The sequence below is a fragment of the Anomaloglossus baeobatrachus genome, chromosome 1 (genome assembly GCF_048569485.1).
Source record: "Anomaloglossus baeobatrachus isolate aAnoBae1 chromosome 1, aAnoBae1.hap1, whole genome shotgun sequence".
Taxonomy (NCBI): domain Eukaryota; kingdom Metazoa; phylum Chordata; class Amphibia; order Anura; family Aromobatidae; genus Anomaloglossus; species Anomaloglossus baeobatrachus.
In genome coordinates this window covers 470,679,967-470,685,966 of record NC_134353.1, presented here as the reverse complement: position 1 = coordinate 470,685,966, position 6,000 = coordinate 470,679,967, and positions in this window count along the sequence as shown.

The window sequence follows — 6,000 nt, the reverse complement described above, 5'->3', positions numbered from 1 at the left end:
AGTTAATTAAATTGTGTACTACTTGTTATGTAGGTTACCAGCCACCTCTACAGTCTAGTAGAGGTAGCCGAGCTCCAAGGAAAGAAGCGCAGCTTACAAGCTGTGATTCCTCAGCCTGAAAGGGCACACAGTTCTAGTCAGCGATGGAAAAATGCGGATGCTCCGACCTCTCATTCAGGAGCTTATCACCCTTCTGCAAGCTAGAAGCTTGGAGTCAGTGGAGGGAGGACTACTTGAAAGATCAAATCATGAGAATAACACTTTAAGGGCCTTTATTTTGTTGTACGTAAAAATAGCACTACAAAATAGTGGCTGCATAGATGATCTTGCAGTCATAGCCAGGCAAGAAGAAGAAGCCGAAATGTTTTATTCACTGAGCTGCTTGTATATAAGCAGAGGTAGCACTACTTACTGAACATAATTTCAGGGTTAACATGGGTTTAAATAGACCAGCATAGCTGTCACATCATCAGGGTGGTTTTCCTCTTTAACTGGGGATGGTTGAATACTGTGTTAAAATAAATAGTGATGGGCAAACCCAGATCTGCGCGGGATACCAAGTATCTGTGCACCGACCTCGGGCCCAGAGTTCTCAGGGAACTCCGGGTAACTATTTGGTTTTGGCCATCCAGATAATTAAAATAAAAAATAATAGTAAAAGAATATAGTAAAGCAGGCGCATTATGCTTACCAGTCTTCCGTGTGGCTGTAGCGCTACTTCCAGGGCCACTCATTACCATCATACACTGCTTTTCCAACCCACCAGCAGTCCCGGCATCTGAGATTGGTTGCAGTCAGACCACACCCCCACCCTGTGTGACAGCATATCTGACAGATTGGAATTAGTGCACGCACTGTGTGTGTCTCTATCGTAGTATAAAAATGCATAATAAAAATTGCCGCAGGGTTCCAGAACATATAAATTATACAGCTACAAGCTGCAGGCCTTAACCCTGTGATTATCTTGGCTGTGTATCAAAATAAGAGGGACCTCATGCAGCTTTTTAATTATTTAAACAAATCATTTTAAAAAACGGCATGTGGTCCTCCCCAATTTTGATACCCAGCCATGATAAAGATAAAGAACAGCTGGAGGCTGGTATTCTAAGGCTGGGGAGGCCAATGGTTATTGGACCGCCCCATCCTAAAAATAGAAGCTTGCAGCAGCCAAAAATTGTCACATCCATTAGATGAGACAATCCCGATACTTTAAAGCATGTGGTTTTGATACAATTTTTTGCCAAGAGATGCAGATTTGGTGTATAAATATATATAAATAAGCAAAAAAAAATGCACAAAAACAGTTCTGACGCAGTTTTGGTGTGGTTTTCTGCCCGGATATATACATTTGGTGCTGAAATGTCTGCACCTAAATTGCATCTCCTGGCAGAAAACTGCACCGAAACAGTGTCAAAACTGTTTTTGTGCATTTTTGGATTCTGATTTGGTGCTGAAATTTTTAGACCAAATTTCTGCACTAAATCTGCATCTCCTTGCAAAAAAATCACATCAAAACCACGGGGATGCAGATTAGGTGCAGGAAGGTGATGTATAAATTTCAGCACCAAATCTGCTTCTCTTGGCAATAAGAAACCCCGCAGTTTTCTGCCAAGAGGTGCAGGTCTGGGATCTCAGTGAGGTCACCTGAGGTCAGTTTACCTGCGTTCATAGGTGGGGTACCGTGGGAACCTCCAGCTGTGACCACGGATAATCTAAGTCACGTCACTGCTTATCACTGCAGCTCAGTTAGTCCCTGCATGAAGCAACAGCGTGCGGACATGTTCTGTGCTTGTGCGCTGTGACTTCAGAATGTATAAAGCAGAGCTAGAATCATTGTGGGACCTTGTGTGGATTACGTCAGAACTGGGTGTTTGAGGTTAATAAAAGGGTGAGTGAGGGTAGGATTTTTTCTATTTTATTTCAAATAAGGGATTTTTTCAATGTTTGTGTTTATTTCTTTTGACTTACAGATTAGTAATGGAGGGTGTCATAGAGCCCTCCAATTACTAATCTAGGGCTTAGTGGCAGCTGTGAGCTGTCATTAACCTGATATTACCAAGATTGCCACCACACCTGGGCAATTGGGATGAGCCAAGTAAAGTTCCGGGATTGTCACATCTAATGGATGCAACAATTCTGGGCAGCTGCAAGCTATTTTTTAGGCTGGGGGCCCAATACCCTTGGGCCTCCCCTGCCTGACAATACCAGCCCCCAGTTGTCGGTTTTATCATGGCTGGGTATCAAAATTGAGGGGGATTGCATGCCATTGTTTAAAATTATTTATTTAAATATTTAAAAAAAAAAAAAAAAGCCAGATGGGGTCCCTCTTAATTTGTTGCATAGCCAAGATAAGCACAGATGGGGCTGCAGCCTGTAACTGTATGGTTTATCTGTGCTGGGTATCATAATATGGGGGGACCCTACACAAAATGATTTATTTATTTTTACACCACTGTAGACACATACACAGCGTCTATGATTCCAAGCAGTCAGATACGCTGTCACACAGGGTGGGGGTGCGCAGTCTGACTGCAACCAATCACAGATGCCAGGACTGCCAGTGCATATGCATGTGGGGTAATGAGCAGCCTTGGAAGTAGTGTGACAGATACCTGGTTTAATTCTTGGGCCAAACTGGGTTTTTGTGTTTTGTTTTGTTTTTTCAAATCCGGTTACACCCGCCGGTTCACAGACATCTGCAGTTTCGCCCATCACTATAAATAAATCATGTCCCTTGAACAGTCTTTTCTAAACCTGTAAAGAAAGCACAAAAAAGTTAAAATAAAAAACAAAAAATAGTTACATCCCGTATGAAGTCAAAGTGGGTGAAAGTCTAGACCATTTTTTTTATGTTGGATTCTAACAGTTTTCCACAAATGGATTTAACTGTACGTCTTAATTGGAGATAATTTTCTACATTTGGTCATGCAGTTATGTCTGATGGATGGCATGGGCGCAGGAGACGGCTGTCATGCACAGCTGAGCACCTGCTGTATGTGCGGAGACTAGACAAAGCGCCAATCTCAGCACTTTAATCCATACGCAATTTAGGTTTTGTGGCCACCCTCGAAAAAAATCACTTTGGCAACCCCTCCTATACAAAAGGTTTGAGTGATCATCATGTGATTGCTTATATATGATTTGTATACTTACAATAATGTGCCGACGACCTGCTCTTCATAATTCTTTCAATATCCAGTGATAAACTACAGCGCTACATCCTTGACAGAAGCAGGAAGTAAAGCTTGTCAGCACGTGACTGTAAGTATGAAATTGTCATAAGTGGATATGTGATGACTGCTGGAACTGACAAGGCGAATCATATCTTGATAGTGAGTGTTTTACATGCTGTTAGCAGTGAGCATGCTACAGTGCTAGTGCATAATGTTATAATTAAAGGGGTGTTAAGGTCACATAGAGTGAATGTAGACTTCTGAATTCTCCCAGCGTGCACTGCACATTGTCCTGATTCTCCAATGCTGGGGGCAGGTATGAGATTTGCATACTTTAGGACATATTGTGGCGCCACTAAGGCTTCAGTCGCCACAGGGTATTGCATCTCATTTAAGATGCAATGCTTATTCCGGGTAAGAAGAGATTAGTCACTGGTGTTTTTCACTTACACAACATCCAGCCAGTGATTCAGACCGTTACACAACTCAGGAAGCCAGACAGCAAGGGAAATTCCCGGTTGCTGAGACAACCACTGGTGAGTCATAAGAAAGGTGGGGGCTGCATTGAGGGAGTAGGAACACACAGTTTCATTTTAGAATAGTCTGAGACTCTGAACAACACGGTCGCAGGAGAGAGTGCTTGAGAACTTCTCCTGCTAGAACCGGGCAGACTGGAAAAGGGGCGAGAGGCAACTGGTGGAGCTAGTGAGACAGAGGAGAACATGGTAGCTGATGTCGAGCCAACCATCCCCATAGTGCCAGCTCAGACAGGATACAGAGCCCTGGGGTAGGACATACTCCACGTTGGACTACCAGAATCTGCAGAGTATGGGGATTCCAAGTTCAATCTCTCACCACCCATTTTCCTGGAGCACAGTGACACATAGAATCCAGGGCCGGGACTGTAGCCAGGCCGCACGACGAGGATCCGCACCACATGCATACGGGACGGGACATTTTACAAAAACACCGGGGTCTCCAAGTTGCTTTAAACCACGGAGATCCACAAGTAAGCGCAGAGGAGGAAGGTTTCACACTCCACAGATACCAGTGATTGCTTCTGATTTACCCGGGACTGGCTGGAGCCCATCACGGCGGAGAGCGGCACCACTGGGGCAGTTTATGAACTGTGAGTAAAAAATGCTTTGAACCGCAGCCATCTTCCCCAGAGGACAGTGACAGCAGCGGCAGCTAATCCCTGGCCGCGAACTGCAGGTGGCATCACGACAATCATTCCCACCTCCATCACCTTTTCCTTTCACTGTACACCTCGGGGCCACGGAACTGGGCCAGGCCACCCGTGACATCGCAGAGACCTGCATCACCGGCCCGGCGACAAGTAAAGGTGAGCCAATTGACCCCTTTGCCCCATGGGTGCTACAATATTCCAACTATTCATGTTGTTAAAGTGAATTGATCAAGAAAGCACACATCTAGTCGGTAAGTTACTGCAGTTAGGCAAATTGCATACTTCTGGTTACATGACCTCCCACTCACCACTGGCACCAAAGAATCTTAACAGTGTTTAGTGCATGTGCTGTGAGGATTCAGTAATCCGTAGGTTTGAGATGACATGGTCGCTTCTTTCCCATAAGGGATTGATCCAGGCGAGGGCCTCTCCGCTCAGATGAGACCTTAGAAAGGCCACTTTGTCCTGATCAGAGGAAAACTGGTGGGATAAGAGTTCGAAATGCAGCGTGCACTTTTTAATGAACCCTACAGCACAGATTAGGATTCCCGTTGAATCGTGGAGATGCAAACAGATGTGGACAAGAACTAGGAGCTGGATTAGCAGCCGGACTAGTCACCGCAGCCTGGATAGGGACTGAGGAGCCGATGGCGCCATAGCGTTCAAGAGTATTCACTGAGCACAGAAAGGTCAGAATCTGGTCCTGCTGATTCTGTTGGCAGGCCATATATTGGAAATGTTCAGCAAGGGGGGCACTGGAGACAGCAGGGTCCGTAGCCTGAGCAAACTGTCACACGTGTGCCTGTGAACCCACTGTTCACGAGTGACTATGGGGACAGTGGGAAACAGGCCCCTAAGCTCACCCCCAGACTAGGAGGCCCTGTGCTATCCCTATTCTCAGAGATACCCTCAATGGTGGGGATTAGAGATGAGCTACCCCCCTAGTGTTCGAGTTCGGTTCGTCGAACTGCGGGTGTGTTCGTCGAACACCTTCGAACCCCATTGAAAACAATGGCAGGCAAACACAAACACATACAAACACATAGAAAACACAAAAAAAGGTTTGTCCTGTGGCTTACCAGCGTAGAAGCCACAGGACAAATCAGAAGTTGCACGGATCGATCCAGATGAGCCAGTTCTGGTATGAAGTACGTATACACAGAGTAAACTCCTTCTACGGTGTCCAAAAGTGAAACTACTCAGAAGTCCTTATAGGGTAAGGACATGTGACATACACAGCCAATGACACATGCCCTTGCTTGTGTGCAAAAAATGCACTTTGCTGTGTGTGTGTGTGTGTGTGTGTGTGTGTGTGATTGGCTGACAGCCTGCACCGCCCCACTGTACGCGCGGTTAGGAAAAAAAAATGGAGATTGCCATTATTTCAGGAACCCCCGTCTCACCCTCCCCCGCATATTATACACTGAATTTGTATATTATTATTAACATTGCGCACATTGCGTAGTGTCCATGCGTATAATTCTGCAGCGATTTGGCAGCACATGTGAATGTATTGTGACTGCAGAATTGATGCAGAATGTATGCGCGCTGGATGCTTGCTCTACCATTCAGCTCGACTCCATGCCCGCTGACAGCAGTCACAGACAGTCGCGCGATGAGAATGGACTTGCATGAACT